Source organism: Neovison vison, chromosome 8, assembly GCF_020171115.1.
Source record: "Neovison vison isolate M4711 chromosome 8, ASM_NN_V1, whole genome shotgun sequence".
Classification (NCBI taxonomy): Eukaryota; Metazoa; Chordata; class Mammalia; order Carnivora; family Mustelidae; genus Neogale; species Neogale vison.
The window spans coordinates 40,202,314-40,219,468 of record NC_058098.1 but is presented as its reverse complement, the minus strand read 5'-3'; the positions used below and the strand labels follow the sequence as shown (position 1 = coordinate 40,219,468).

At 38.5% G+C, this 17,155-nt stretch overlaps 1 protein-coding gene and 1 long non-coding RNA gene across 2 annotated transcripts in view; one reads left to right on the top strand and one right to left on the bottom strand.

The window, feature by feature from the left end:
- The window catches only part of MACROD2 (mono-ADP ribosylhydrolase 2), a 1,971,347-nt gene that overhangs the window by 985,417 nt on the left and 968,775 nt on the right, over positions 1 to 17,155 (bottom strand). The window lies entirely within an intron of this gene.
- LOC122916279 lies at positions 3,423 to 7,625 on the top strand. The gene is made up of 3 exons (XR_006386153.1): positions 3,423 to 3,459; positions 6,489 to 6,532; positions 7,588 to 7,625. It is a non-coding gene; the product is annotated as an uncharacterized LOC122916279 (long non-coding RNA).

Below are 17,155 nucleotides of genomic sequence, written 5' to 3'. Positions count from 1 at the left end.
TAAAAATCCTGGAAACTTTCATTTGTTTTCTTATTCATTCAACTGAGTGTCAACAATGTTTAGTTAGTACACTAAGGGCTAAGAAAAAAAAATTACATGTATACATGTATATATACATATATATTCTATGTATATGTGCATACATGTGCATGCATGTTTTATGTATATACTTATATGTATATGTGTGTACGTATTCTCTTATGTAATTCCTAAAACAACTCTTGGATGGCCTCCTACTACTTATAGTGATGACATCATACCTGATGCCTACTCTACTCGAAGATTCAAAAGGGATATTTTCTTTTTTGAAGATTTATATGTAATTAAACTTTGAAGACTAAATCATATTTTAATCACCTTGAAAGCCAACTTAAAAAAAAAAAAACCTCTTAAGTGTATTCTGGATCCCTTGATAAAGCAAATAATTCTTTCATAAAGATTAATTCCACCTTAATTTATCTGTTTTCTAAGTTAAAATTTGTGTATTCAGCTTTTCTTTTAGATTTTAAAATTCAACCTGTGCAAATAATATATCTTACTAAGCCTTCATTTAAGCTGTCAGTTAAAGAAATAAGTCTTCAATTGTCTACAGACTAGAATATTTAGTTGTTGTTTTACAGGTGACTTATATTGCTTCAGATTTTTTTTCTTGTTAAATATCACAACATTTATTTTCTATTATCTAGGTAGCATGACAATAAATCTGTGAAGTTTATGCACAATATGAACATAAATTAATCTTAATTTATAATTCTACTATCTCCAACTAGATAGGGGACAAAATGCTTTTGTGACACAGAATTTTCTGATCAGTATTACATATTATAAAGACATGTAGGAAATTAAATCTTATTTATTGTACCCAGGCCATATATTCTCACGGTTGAATATTCACTGGTTGTCATGAAAAGTTCACCCCAAATGTTTACCCAAAGGGGCATACTTTTATAAAGTTTGAGAGTCAATGGCCTAAATATGGTAGTAAAGTCCCCTCTCTCTTAGAGTGTGTATGTGTGTGTGTGTGTTTTAAAGAGACTATAGCAGATAACATCTGGTTGCATGTAATCTGAATTCATCTGAAATCCCAATGTAAACAAGTTCACCAATAGCAAGGGGCAGTTAAACATTCCACTGGCTTTAGATAATTGAAACCATCTTCCAAAAAATTACCTTCAATTACCGGACTCCAAGAAAGAAGCAGAGAGTTCTGGCAAAGTACCAGAAAGAACTTGTGGGGGAGGGTGGGAGAGGGTTTGAGAAAAAGAAAGAGAAAGAGAACACAAGTCTATTTTCCAGAATACAATGGAAGATCATTAAATATTCTACAGTATTTGTAAGATAGGATGGTTAATGTCATGCCCACCCAAAAGATATTTTTAGTGGGAACACAGCATTAGAGCCTAGAAAGCTACTGTCATTTGCATTTATTGCAGATTCCTGCTTTCAAGCAGTAATATTTCTAAAACAGAAGGGTTTTTTAAAATATGATTTTCAAAATTCAAAGAAAGAAACCTCACAATTTCCTAGTTCTTAACTTTAAAAAAAAATTTTTTTTGTTAACTTGTGGCACGCATGTGAGTCATTACTTGTACATATTCAAGTATATACATTTGGCTTTTGGAACTATATTCTAGATGCATGCCTAAAAATTCACAATTCTTCTGGTCTATGGCATATACTGCATTAAGGATATTGTAACCTTCTTTTGAAAGAGTTATCAAATTATTTCATCTTTTCAGTCTTTTCTATAACATCTAATCTCTGAGAATAGTGGAACAAAGGATTTGTTTAAATCCTTTTACATCTGAAAGGCTACAGAGTCAGGGAAAATGTATAACATTACCTTAGATTAATTATATACTTCAATAGTCAACTAATCAATCTCTATGTCAACCTACTGCATTAGTGTATTATCAATGACAATAAAGTTTTGATGATAATTTGACCCATCTGCAAATAATAAAAAAAAAAATAAGATAATAAAGCAATTGATTTTTTGTGCTAGACAACCAAGTCAGCTTACTTCTAATTGAAATGTCAGGACAATATGCATTTTAACTAGCTTCTAGACAGATGCATTACAACACTTAAATTCTACAGATAGAGACACCATTGTGTTTTATTTACTTTGTAAGCAAGATCATTAAACTAGTTCTGACACAATGCTGCAAGCTAGCTATGAAGAATGTTGCAGATGAGAAATCCAGGTTTTAAGAAAAGATTTCACTTCAGAAAAGTGATCCTAAAGCCACTTATCCAGAAAGAAATACATCATTTTTTCTACTGCATAGCCTCAAATAAGTTCTAGATGTAAAAACAAAATAAAACAAAACAGACAAAAGCCAACAGCAACAAACAAAAACATTGGCTGCCAAATTTAACACAGCTCTTACCACCATTTGTGATTATGTTTGTATGCATGTATTCATCAGTTTCTATGTCCTCCTTCCCTGATCCAGGATGGCAGAGATCTTAATGCTTTCTACACAGGAGCACATTCTTCAAAAGAAGGAAGAGTACTTGATAATTAACAGGAACTCAGTAGTTATTTATTTATGAGAGAGAATGTGCTCACAAGCTCATGAGTGGGGTGAGGGACGGGAGAGGGAGAGGGAGAGAGAGAATCTCAAGCAGACTCCCTGCTGAGTGTGGAGTCCACTGTGGGGTTCAGCCTCAGGACCCATGAATCATGACCTGAGCCTAAATCACTAGTTGGACACTTCACCGACTAAGCCACCCAGGTGCCCCAGGAACTCAATGTAAGTCTTATGGATGAAATGATGAAGGAGAAGATGGTCAGAGTTGCAACCATTTGGGTCTAAATAGTCCCAATTTCTTTTATTCACTGCATATTTGTAGACTTGAAGCCTTAATTAAAGCAGTGCAGATAGGATAACTGAGTTCCAAACCACTCCATGCCCAAACAAGTCCAGACTCCATCACATTGCCAACTAAAACTTTTCACTTTACTCTGCTTTTATCCTTTACAAGCCCATCTTTCCCCCAAAAGTTAGATCTATTTTGAAAAAGAACTTGATTTGCCGTCTGTATCAAACCCCTTCCTAAAGCAGACAATGCACAAGTAATAAGTTAATAAATTGAGGACTGGAGCTAAGGTCTTTTGGGCTAAAAGGCATTAGGGGCTTTATGTCTTTGAAAGCTTTAGTTTGCTCCTTTGCAGAATACACAAGATAAATTCCTAAGGTCTATCTCTAAAGGAAGTTTGGCAAAAATTAAGGCTTAAATATATTCAGCATAGAGGTTGAGAACTTTCTTTGCAATGAACTAAAGTTGGAGTCTACCCAAGAACTGGCTATCTGTGTTTGATGTGTAGTCATGTTGTGTTTGTTTTTTTCTTGTTATTAAGTGCTGCAGGTTGTTTTTTTATGGTTTCAGTGACTCCCAGGGTAAGGGACTCCTATCCAGGTACAGCCAGGAAGCAAACACACAGAAAATGAGGTGAGTAGAACTTTTTTCCCACTGGCTGTTTGTATTGACATCATTCAAGTTTTAAGAAGGATTGGGAAAAGCAGAGGTGTCTGAAGTCATTTCCCTAGTTTGGGAGGTCATCACAAGCAGCAGGACCAGTCAGATACGGACAGGGCAAGGAGCCACTTTACTCTAGCCTGAGAAATTTCACACTGAGACTAAATAAATATGGAGAAAAGGTCAATCTCATAGAAAGGTACAGAATGCTGCCCTTTCATCTCTGTCTTCCTGGCTATTTTTTGAACTACCCAGCTTCTACTTCTATGAACAGTTAGTACTTTTTTTGAGTGCCCAATCTAGAATCCTGGGCAATCTCAATAACAGATATGTTCCTAGGCTCACTACCCCACCCACTCTGTGATTTAAGGGGATCCCAGAGCAAAGCATATGAGTACTCAGAGATACACTTTTTCTTTCAGTACCTTTCACTGAGCTCCTTCTCCCTCCCCCCAGCTAAAGGCCGCTGATTAGAGTTCCAGACTACTGAAGCTACTCTACATATTAAGGTTAAGAAACACTGTTCATGGTTCTCTTGGTCCTTGCAGAAACAAGGGCCTTATGTGGGCTTTTTTCAGTGAAAATCCTAGGTCCTGGTAGAGTTGACCCCGTTGCCTCCAAAGGTATCTGAAGAAAGAAGGCTGGAAAATCTGCAACTTACAAAATAAACACCCTCAGCATCTTAATTCATTTAAGAGTCCCTCCTTCGTTAGTAACACTGTTCAAGCTGCATCCTTCCCAAAGGTCTAAATTCCCATTTTTTAAAAAAATCTATTATCTATTTCCCACCTACTCACCCTCACAGTGATCACATTTCCAAAACTCTTTCACTGACACAGGGAAGCCAGCTCCTCTCCAAAGTTTAGGATTTATTGCTTCAAGTAAAACCCCAGGCCAACTGAGAGATCCCAGGGAAATGATCTGTTTAACTTTCTGCCTCTCCTAACACATCAGCTATGGATTAAAACTGACCCAACCTGATAATCATTTTTTTTATTTTTAAAAAATATTTGTTTGTTTATTTTAAAAGAAAGAGAGAGAGAGCACGAGAGGGAGGGGCAGAAGGACAGGGAGAGATTCTCAAGCAGACTCCATACTGAGCAAGGAGCCTGACAGTGCTCCATCTTATGACCTTGAGATCATAACCTGAGCTGAAACCAAGAGTTGAACCGACTGCGCCATCTAGGTGCCCCTGAGAATTATTTTAAGTCACGGATTTGGGATACAAATGTTTATAGCTGTGACCATAGCTCATTAAGGTCTCCAGAGAATATCATTCCTTTTAAAGTTATTAATCAGATCCAAATCAAAATCAAGATGAGTTTCCTTCACCCAGGATATTTCTCTGTTCCTAAAACATTGTCAGGTTGGTCCACTGATTATTCCATTACATGACATTTTTATATATCATTCCTCCATCCAGAAGAGCAATATATAAAATAACTAGGATTTTTTTTTCCAAAAGACTAAGTTCTATAGATGACTATTTTTTTAAGTTATGTAATTAACACACACACTTATACATATATATCTGTATATCATGATATACAGATATATACATGTATATCATATATACATATATGTATATAACACATATATAGACACTACTTTGTACATATTAAATAGTCACAGAATGCTTACTGATTAATTCACCTGTATAAGCAGTGCTTTTCTTTTAATAAATACAATCTTATTTGTTCCTTCCTCAAATCTATGAAGACTGTATTATTTTCTACAAAAGCATACTGCCATGTATCAAACCATAGAATTATTTAGAATAATTTAAATATTAAAGAGTACTTTTTAAATGTCCTGAAGAATTCTGGACATAGATGTTTTATTTTTTTAAATTTTTTTTTAAAAAAGGATTTTATCTATTTGTCAGAGAAAGAGAGAGAGAGAGAGCACAAGCAGGGGGAGCTTCAGGCAGAGGGGGAAGCAGGCTCCCCACTGAGCAAGGAGCCCGATATGGACTCAATCCCTGGGATCATGACCTGAGCTAAAGGCAGATGCTTAATTACTGAGCCACCCAGGCATCCCTACACATAGATTTTTTTTAAATGAAATTTTATTATTAAAAATATATATTTTTTAAGATTTTATTTATTTATCCGACAGAGAGAGGTCACAAGTAGGCAAAGAGGCAGGCAGAGAGAGAGGAGGAAGCAGGCTCCCCGCTGAGCAGAGAGCCCGATGCGGGACTCGATCCCAGGACCCTGAGATCATGACCTGAGCCGAAGGCAGCGGCTCAACCCACTGAGCCACCCAGGCGCCCCTATTAAAAATTTTTTTAAGGATTTTATTTATTTATTTGTCTCAGAGAGAGAGAGGGCATGCATGCATAAGCAGCAAAAGTGGCAGGGAGCTTGATGTGGGACTCCATCCTAGGACCTGGGATCATGACCTAAGCCAAAGGCAGACACTTAACTGACTGAGCGACCCAGGCAGCACTTAAATGAAATTTAAAAAATAAAACTCACATATGATCACCTGTATTTCATCAGCTTCCAACCAGAGGAAGTTGTTTGAAAATGAGCTTTGTTAGAGAGTATTCAAGTCAGCTTCGATGTTGGATTTGTGGACTTTAAAAGTGAGCTCCTGTGCAAAGAATGGTCAGCGCAAACCCCAAGTGTGCATACTGACAGGCCACTCAGATACACCAAATCTGCAGTTTTTAGTCTGCAGTAAAATAAATTCTATCTTCAGAGACAAGGATAACATGAAGCATCAATGTCACTCGAAGATACCAATTCCTCCAGGAGCTTCTGAAGAAGCTCTTCCTTTTGGGGAGGTGGGGGAGGTGGGGGCAGTTCACAAAGACAATCAGTAAGAGAATTAAATTCATCTGGAAAATGTAAACCCTGTCTCAGGAAAGAGTTTGGCTGTGGTGCCCCTGTTGCCATAAATTCAGCGGGATGAGTATGCTTGATATTTGTAAAGTCTAACTTCTGGAAAATACTCATCGAGATTTTCCACGTTAACCCAGATCTTTCTATTTCCAGGCACAGAAGTCACAGAAGCTACATCCTGAGAAGAAGTGGAGGAGGTAATTTTCCATCTCTCCCAGCTGCAGAGCTTCTCTCTGAAGACTTCCTTCTTCCTAAATTCAGACTAGCAATGAATTGATTTCTGAAACTTCTGCTCAGGAGATGTTACCGTGTACCTTAAGTCCTGGCCATGAATGGATCCTATTAAAAGCATTCTGAAGATTTATATAACTTGGGATCTCACAGAGACTCTAGCACATATCATGCAGATAAGATACATTCAACACATATTTGACAAGTTAGTGAAACGGGGAAATGGTGCAAAAACTATGAAATGTATCTACAGAGTAACTAAATTTCGTTCTTTTACCACATATTCCTCAGCACCTCTCCTTTGGAAATGGTCATTTCAGAGGCTGGAAAACATTCAACACATCTTCTCTTATCAACAAATCTTTGGAAATGCCTTTAGACTGTAATTTATTCTTCAAAAGCTCTGGAATATTGACTGAAGATCCATTTGATTTTTCAGAACAGTCTGAAAGAATTCAGAGCTAAGTATAGTGAGAAAAAGTATGTTAACAAGTTCTTTAATAATTACAACAGCAACAACATCAATATTAATAGTAGGTAACTCCCTTTGAATGCTTACTAGTTGATAAGGACTAGGTTATGTTCTTCATCTTCCGTCCTCAGGGCAACCTTATAAACAGGTATGATTTTGATCCCATTGTAAAGATGAGAAGGCTGAGGCCTTTAAGAAACAATTGCCACAAATCAGGTGTTAGATTTGAGACTCAAAAGTACTTCTTTAACAATTGGAAATACTGCTATGCCTAAGGATTAAAAATGAGATGGGACTATAAAAGAAAATGAAATTAATATTTTTTCCTATGTCTTTGAAATAAGCTTTTTTGAAAATGAAAGTTTAGAGGAATGGAATATTTAACTGTTTGAGGGTAAGAATACTGATTCTACCCTTCGTTTTCTATGTAGGCATTCTGGGTAAAAGTGTTTAAGACTCAGTTCACCCCTTAATAAAGCCATGCCATCTAAAAGGATCATAGGGTCCTAAGAAAAACTCAGTGCCAAATCATATTTTACATATTTGCAGGCCATACAAATTTTATACCTCTGAACAAGGATTTGGTTCTGCAGTCTCCTGAGACTGAGTAGGTGATGGGCGGGGAAGTGAGCCTGAAACATCTATCAGAGGCAACTTGGCCAAGGTGAGCCCAGATGCTCCCCCAACTTCTCCCTCTTTTTTCCAACCTTCCCCCTGACTCAAAAATGCTCTACTTTTAGCTGATTAATGTTTATGTTTGGGAACTCAAAACAAGAGTTTTTTTTTAAAATGCCTTTGTTGTTTTCAAAAGCTTCTCAGAGCCTTTCCTAGAACACCTAAGGTGAAGAATCATTTGTGAAACACGCCCTTTTATTTACCTAAACTTTAGCCTCTTTTGCTAACTTGACTTAAGAGCTCTAGCACTTAGAAAGGCATCTAAGTTATTTGGCTAACAGTGATTTGAATTCTTTGGAAAGATAAAGTCTATAATTAAGGGATTGCCTAACAATGGATCTGCGGGAACTGAAGGGCATTTTCTGTTAAAGTGTGCAACCACAGGGAACCTCAGGTGAGCTATACTGCATTCGACACTTGTCATATACTTGGGACATTCATTAACTTTAATTAGGGCCATAAAGAGATGCTGAAAGAAAAAGGAAATGCTCATTTTAAGATAACATTGTGGTCACTCCCTTATTTCTTCCTGAAGTCTAGACCAAGAAAGGGAATTTTTTTCTTGACCTTTATTTAAACAGGCAACCAGGAGAGAACAGCCATTCAGACTGGGCCAGGTGCCATGTCTTCAATGGCCTGGGAATAGCCCAGCAGCTGTTTCTATGCCAACTATGAGGTCGATCTCCACCGAGGACAACTTCCTTATCAAAATAAAATCCAAAGGTTATTTTCAATCTTCAAACTAAAGTCAAAGGCCATAGGGTATGACCACTCCCAAACACCTTAGTACAGGGTTTGTGATAGTTGGCCTTTCTTAGATTAGGGAGAACCATAATCATTTATCAGCCAAAAAAAAAAAAAAAAAAAAAAACCCTCATCACAAAAGGTGAATACACTGAAGATTTCAAACCACTTTCATTAAGTCACCAAAAAGCTATTCCATTAACTGGAAGCACTTGCTTATCTGTCTTGCCAAAACTGAGCTTTGACAAGTTTTCTCTGGAAGGTGAGCCTTTTATGAGTAGCCCCGATAAGCAGTCTTCTGCTGTTGGGACCTTAAAGTCTTGTCAAGGGGAGGCAGAGCTTCCTACACACATCCCACTGCTCAGGTTCAAGGAAGGCAAATAGAGGAGAAAATCACTCCACTAGAAATCACACACAGTTATTAGAGTGAACTTCTTTCCTCTCCATGCCGGTGGTGAAGACACCTATAGAAAATTCGAAAGGGTGTTATGGAAGAAAATGTAGTTCAAGAGGCAAAGTTCAGAACAAGTGTTTGCTTTGGCATCCTGAGGTGAAAATGTGACTGAGACACGGAAGAGCTCAAAATGCAATTGAGGGAAATGTCATGTGTTAGATAAACCAGATGACTGGTAGTGTCACACTGCTGTTGCATTTTAAAGGGGACTTATTCCCATAGACAATGAAAGGATGACAGAAGCTGAAACTGCCATTTCTTTTTTACTCTCATCTGGCCTTTTGTATCAACACAATCTGATCATTAAACCAAAAAGCTTGGAGGGAGTAGTAAAGCATGGTAAGTGGTATACAAAACAGAAAGTCTTGCTCCTTCACTATATTTACCCTTCTCTGATTGAATGCCTCCCAAGACCTGTCCCCAACACAGTGCCCACAAATCTATTACTGTAGGACTTCCTTCTCGTGTTCTTAGCTCATTATTGTCAAATCAAAGCGATTTTTCTCAGCTCCAAAGTTGCCCTTCCCCTAGCCCCATAGTTTTTGGATTCCTTCAGATATTAGATCTGTACTAATTACTTATTATTATTTATAATATTGCACCTGAACAACTGCCTTGAGCCTGCCCATCTAGCTGATTCTCCAATATAGATGTAATGCGAACTGTCCTTTTTCTCATTAAAGTAGTAGTTGATTACAAGTCACTAAAAAAAGGAGAGAAATAAAAAGTGAAAGGGGAGCTTCCAAGCCACAGAGATAACTAAGCACATCTTTATTACTAGAGATGTTCTTGGTTTTGCCTACCAGCCAAAGGGAAGTGATATCTGAGTTTCAGTAAACAAACAAAAAGACAAAACAAAAATTAACCAGAAACTGCACAAAACAAAAGACTATTCTCTTTTACCACTAATCATTCTGTTGCTAGCTCAGTGTTCAAACCCATCCTGGGCCCCATCCTAACAGATCCTTTGTACCCCCCTACCCTCTAAACCCCAGTGTTACAATATACACATGAAATTGTATTAAAATTAAACTCCAAGGCAGCTCTAAAATGCCAAAGTGGGTAAATCGAAATCATGTTCTTTAAGGGGAAAGAAAACAAAGCAATCACAATCTTTTCAGTGGAGAGAGCGATTGAGCTCAGGTAGGTATTTGAGTTTCCAGCCCTTTTAAACAGCAGTTGACTTCTGCTCAGTATCTGTCCTTAATATTAATAGCAGGAAGGAATCCCCTTGAGTGGAGGTCGGGCCTGTGGGCTGTGCCTTAGCAACAAGGCCAGTTTCCATAAGTCAGAAGTACTGGTACATTCCAATGATTTACATGAATTCTGCATGTCAAAAGTCACATCTCCCTAAGAAGGGTTTCATCACTACCAACAGAACACCATTCAGATTGTCAATATCACCACTACCTACCATTATTGAAGGACCTTTATTTGTTCAAAACAGAAACATATGCATATATATGCAGGCACATAAATCTATATACATATACATACGATTAGAATTAGACTAAAGATCCATTCAAAGGAGTGAAGTTTGAGCTGAGATGAAGAAAAAGTAAAAATTACCTAGGCTGAGGGAGAAGAGAAAAAGAGGATTAATGTTTCCAAGAGTCTGTCTGGAGCAGCAAGTGAAGGAAGGGACTTCATGACTAGGCTGGAGATGTTAGCTCACCTGGCTCACCTTAATACAGGACCTTGCAGGCCATGATGGGGGCCCCTAAGAGCCATGGGAAATGGGAAGCTGCCTCAAATATTAAAGTTAGGTGGGAGTCACATACATATATGCACTTCTATTTTTCAAAGATCCCTCTGACTGTACTCTGGAGGAGAGGGGAGCTAAGGAGGCTTGCTGGGAGGAGGCTTCTGCCCTAACCTGGAAGAAGAGACAAGAGTGGCTCAGATGAGGGTGAAGACAGTGGATATAGAGTAAATTAGACTGAAGGGAGATAGGAGGAGGTCTAATAGAAGAGAACAGGATGACTTGCACAAGGCTTGGTTGTTTTGGGTGAGTGAAAGAGAAAACCAGAAAGACACCTGGATTCCCAGCCAGGTTCTAAACTCAGTGCTTTATGTACACTATTCAATAAAAATGGTGACCAATTTCTAAGAATCTGCCCACGTGCACAATACTGTGGTGTCACAAATAGGGTTATTAGAGCAAAAGACTACAGGGGACTAGAAAACTAGTCTTACTGTTTAGTCATTACTTGATATTGGCCAATTATATAAGTTCTCTTTACCCCTGGTTTCTTCATTATATAATGAGATTAACGATTACATTCATCTATACGGTTGTTGTGAGGATTATATAAGGTAGTATATCTAGAGTGCTTAGGACAGTACCTGGCCGTCTATAAGCACTCAATAAATATTAGCTATTATTATCATCTCACGGATGGGCCAGTACGCAGATTGCATGTGCTACCCCATCCATGCAACAGTCCCCAAAAGAAGGAATTATCATCCCCACTTGACAGATGGGGACATGAAGCTCTGAGGGTTTTGAGAATATACCAGTGTCACTCAGTTAATTCAGTGGCAAACTGAAATTTGTTTTGTCTAGTTCCGAAGTTCATGTTCTTCTGTTTTATGAAAATGATTAGCTTCTCTTTGAAGGATCTCCCATGTGAGAGCAAATGATAAAAATGACAACTTAAGTTTCCTCATTAAGAAAATGACTCATCAAACTAGGCGACCTCCCAGAGTGGGAGTTTTTGTTAAAACAAACAAACAGACAAACAAAAAAAACCCTCCAGTCAAACATTGACATTTATGTCAAAACGGAATTCATACAACTTATCAAAAAAACCATTTCTTTTTCTATGAAGCTCAAAGTATTAGGAGTAGACCTCTTTGAATAAGCAATTTAAACTATGCTCTTTGTAAAAAATCCGTTAACAGGGCATACTTGTTCATTTTCAGAGAATATTTCTTTTCCTCTTGCTGCCAATGAATAGTAAAACTGTAATGACTTCTTCATCAGTTCTTTTATGCAAACTCATATTTCAAAAATACAATGGAAGTATATAGTTCACTGGAATCCTATATTTGTCCACATGCACGTTCTATTCTAGATCAATCCCCAAAGAATAGTTAGAAATAAATGTTTTCACAAGTTGTCCCATAATCTTGAGTTCATTAAAATATCAATAGTGATGCCATCCTTTGCAAACCACGGGCAACTTAGGTAGTTTTTATGCAAACGGAGAAAGAAAAAGAGTTGGCAGAGCTGGAATCTTTTTCTTCTTTTTCTTCTTTCTCATACACTTTCACATGTGTACCAGATTGTTAAATCATTGCAGAACCATGGCCTTGGGTTCTGGAGGTGAAATAGACCCTCGGGAGCATTTGTGTCCTCCTGCCTCCTTTTGTGGCAAAAAATCTAAAATCTGGAGACCATAAGTGACCTTTTCAAGGTCACATAACTAGATGGTGGCTGATGACCCACAAATATGTATGGAGCCCAGTGACTGATAATGACTCACTAGGGAAGCCAGAAACGGTAAAAGATTTAATTACACTGGCCATTGCCTGTAGAAGTAATGGTTTGTGACCCCTTAGTGGTTTCTGATAACGCTAAAAATCTGGTTGAATTTGCCACCTTCAGGAGAAAAAGGGGGATGGTTTATTTCTGTGATAGGGACACAGGAGGCCGCAACAGAAATTTCTAAGTACTTGTGTTCTAATGTAGAATAACTTAGTACTGAATGAATATATATTATAACACGTTTTTTATCTTTTTATTTCTGTGGGAAATGGAAAACCTTTCAAAACAAAATATGCTATATGTGAATTCTCTCTCTTGTAACAACTGATCTTAGGTTCTTCTTTAAAATGATGGCAGCTGGAGGGAAAAATCAAATCCACTGTGTTCTAGTTATGGTTCGTCTACTTTGGTTGACTTAATCACAATGTGGAAAGCATGCATTAGGGAAGATTCTGAGACTTGAATGTGAACATAGGCAAGAATGAGCTCTGAAAGTTTGTTTCACATAAAATAATGTATTTTCAAATGGTGTTTTCTTCCTATGATACCATTGTATTGGTGTTATTTGAAAATAAATTTAACAGAATACATACTTAGCCATTAGCCATACTCCAAATCATAAAATTAATGATTTTTTTTTGTGTTTTTTTTCTCCTCAGATTAGACCTGCCAGTTGGTATTATTCCACTGTTAGAAGACTGTGGGCTCACCCTACTTTATGTAAAACAAACTTTCAATTCTACTATTTGCCACTCTTCTTCTTTTTGATTCCCACTATGATCCCCACAACCATCATCATCATCACCATTCTTACATGTCATCACTTACAGTGTACTAGGAAGAGGCAGGAACCCTTACATTCATTATCTCTTTTGGGGGTGCCTTCATGGCTCAGTTGGTTAAGTGTCTGCCTTTGGCTCAGGTCATGATCCCTGGGTTCTGGGATCGAGTCCCAAGTCAGTTGGGCTCCCTGCTCATCAGAGAAATTGTTTCTCCCTTTCCCTCTGCCTGCTGCTCTCTCTGGTTGTGCTCTCTCTTTCTTTCTTTCTCTCTCTGCCAAATACATAAATAAACAAACAAATAAATAAAATTTTCATTGTCTCTTTTGTTTTCCACATAACCTATATAATAGGTATCATAATCGCCAGTTTCCTACTGAGGAAGCTGATCTGTAGAGGATATGTGATTTGCCCAAGGACACACCTAGGGTAACCAACCATTCCAGTTTGCCCAGTCTGGTCTTCAGATCATTCCAGATGCTAATTGTATGTGTGTGTGTGTGTGTGTGTGTGTGTGTGTGTGTGTTGGAATCTCCCTCTCTCTCTTTTTTTAATTTCAGAACGCTTGCTCTTGTATATTACCTATTAGCATAGACTTTATGTCATAAATGATCAGCGGCCACAGGAAAATAGCATAAAATGAAAAAAAGCAAGTTGGCTGCCATAGCAATTTTTTTTTTTTTTAAACTTGGCTTGTTAAAAAGAGCTTGACCTGATATATTATGTCTGGTGAAGATTTGCCCAAGGTTTTGTTGTTTGCTTTGCCCTAGGTAGGGAAGGCTATTATTATTATTGTTATTTTTTCTTAGAAAAAAAATGTAGCAGCCTTTTTCCTAAACTGTAAATAATGCCAATTCTGACCTCAGGCTAATTTGAAGGTAATTATCTATATTTACCCAGGGGAACTACATTGATGTAAACCCTATTTTTCCATTTCCTTAAAATATCAGCCAGAATGAGCATGAGGCCTTTGCTTTTGGAGAAACGGCTTATTAACTAATCAACTGGACAGTACTCTTCTAATTAAATGCTTTAATGAAAATGTGTTTGCATAAAATAATTGAGAATAATAATTGATTATACTTATTGAATAGTCAGCTAGGGTCAACATTATATTTCACACATTGCACATGCACTCATTTCCTTATTCTCCAAACAATGCATAAGAATGCTACTATCCCCATGTCTCTGATGAGAAAATAGAAGCACAGAGTTGTTAAATAACTGACTCGGGGACACAAAGCTGGAAGTGGTAGTGCTAGGATTTGAACCCAAACAATAAAGATCATGTCCTTAATCTCTAGGCTAAAACACCTTTCCATCCATTTACATTAAACTCGAGAAACCAATTGTGGTGAACGGAAAACAGCACGCCCATACCCAAATTCCTAGAACCCGTGAATGTTACCTTACATGGACTCTGCAGGGTCCGTGCAGGGGACTCTGCAGATGTGATCGGACTAAGGATCGATCCTTAAGTGGACTAAGGACCACTGAGATGAGAAGATTGTCCAAGATTCTTTCCAGATGAGTGTAGTGTAATCACATGGTCTTTGTGCGAGGAACCTGGGATTCTGAGTCAGAGTCGGAAGCAGATTGAAGTGATGTGCTTTGGAGCTGGAGAAAGAGGCCACAAGCCAAAAAATATAGGCTGAAAATGGCAAGAAAACCAATTTTTCCCTCAGAACGTCTGGAAGAAACCAACCCTGCCAACTTCTTGCCTTTAACCCATTCAAGTGATTTCAGACTTCTACCTCAAGAACTGTAAGAGAGTAAATCTGTGTTGTTTTCAGATACCAGTGTTTGTGGCAGTTTGTTAAAGGAAGCAAACATATATGGCAGTGAGGAAAACAACTACACAACAACAATGAATTCTTTGAACTTAGCCGAGAAGCATTTGTGGACAATCAGAACAATTGGAACATTTTAAAGCAGGAGGAGCCATCTCTCTGGGAATATTCCCCACAGGGTCTATTCTAAATTAGTTCTGGCCTTGGTGTTTCTTTTTCTTTCTTTTTTTAAAAGATGTTATTATTATTATTATTATTGTATTTTTATTTGACAGAGAGAGAGAGTGAGAAGGGTAGAGGGAGAAGCAGACTCCCTGCTGATCAGGGACCCTGATGCCAGCTCGATCCCAGGACCTTGGGATCGTGACCTGAGCAGAAAGCACACCCTTAACCAACTGAGCCACCCAGGCGTCCCAGGCTTCAGTGCTTCTAGCCTCTGAAAAAGGCCTCAGACACCATCTCCTTGAGATAATTCATTCGATTCAAAACTAGGAACTGTAAGTCCCCTCCTGTTACACATCAAATATGCATATACTTTTGCTTAATTTCTCTGTGTTTGACATGCATCCCTCTTTCGCCACTAGAATGTTCCCTCCTTGGCAGCACATGTTCAAACACCACTTTATCACCTACTAGCTGTGTAAGTAAAGACTCTGTGTAAATAACCACTCTATGCAAGGAAATGCTGTGGCCCTCAGTTCCATCATAGCTACTGGGGATCATAAGATCACCTACCCGGACAACCCCCAGGAGTGCTCTTGAGAGTCAAACATCCTAGCACATTAAAGCCCGTAGGATGGCGCTGGCACCCACGCTGCACTCGGTGTTAGTTCCACGATTATCTCTGAGCTCCCTCTTTCACCGGTTTCCCCCCTCAGCCAATTAGGATGTTCAGTTCTCTCCACCCCTAAACAAATCATAAGCCTACCTGTTGAAATTGCCATTTTCCCTCTCTCCTTTTCTCTGCTGCCCAATTAGAGCTGCGCTGGCTGCCGCCATGCACCACCTGCCCATCTCAGCCTGTGAGATCCTTTCTGCCTCTTGACAGAATCTTGTCCCCACATAGAATTTTCTGTGGCATTTCCATGGTTGGCAACACCCACTTTGCTCACTCTCTGTCAGGCTTTCAGAACACACTCTCCCTAAGTATCCATTTCTCCTTTCAAATTGCTGATTCCACTAAATTGGTGGTTCTCAGTGGAGGGTGATTTTGTTCCCTGCCCTCCTCCCCACATACCGCTATGGGTCATTTGGCAATAACTGGAGTCATTTTTCATTGTCAAAAACTTGGGGGCATGGGTGCCACTAGTATTTAGCGTGAGGAGGCCAGAGATGCTGCTAAATAAACATCCTACAATGCATAGGACACCCCCCCCCAAAACAAATGATTATCTGGCCCAAAATGCCAATAGTGCCAAAGTTAAGAAATCTTCTCTAAATAAACCCATTAACCAAGATCTGCCTTTACACGTCATTGTGCATGTGTGAGTGTGTACGTGTGTGTATGCATACACCTTTGTGCAAACAACTCTACTAGACCCACCCAGGCTCAAATCCACAGATCAAACAATCTGCAAGGCATCACCATATCTCCATCTATTTGCCCACCCTGCTCTGTGCCCCAGGAAGGTGCTGATACAGACTGTATCAACAGGGGTCCCTTGCCCTTGGGTCTCCAGCTGGCTTCAGCAACAGAGATTACAGAGATCAAGAGTAAGGTAATTGTTCTCCTTGCTCCTTTCCTAGAAAGCTGCTGTGGGTGTACGTTTTCTTTAACTAGAAGTCACTTACTACAATATGGCTGTCTCTATAGGATTCTCCTTCTAGGTTCAGGTAATTAGGTTTTTTGTTTTTCTCTTTTGGTACCTTGTCCATTCAGGTTTAGTACTGGTATAAATCAGTTGCGAAGCCCTCGTTACTGCACTATCCCTTGTAGCCCCCATTCTTGAATATTTGGAAACAATTCCTTTATAAATAAATGCTTCTTGAATTCTCTTCTTCTAAGTAGGTCATATATTTTCTGCTTTGATAGACTTTCCATCCATTGTCATTTCCCTCTATATATGACAGAACTAACAACTTTCTGGTGACCCAAATCTAAAAATTTACCATCTCCTACTCTCTTAAGCACTATATCCAATCAATTGCTAAGACCCATGGAATTTTCTTCCACATATTTCTTACT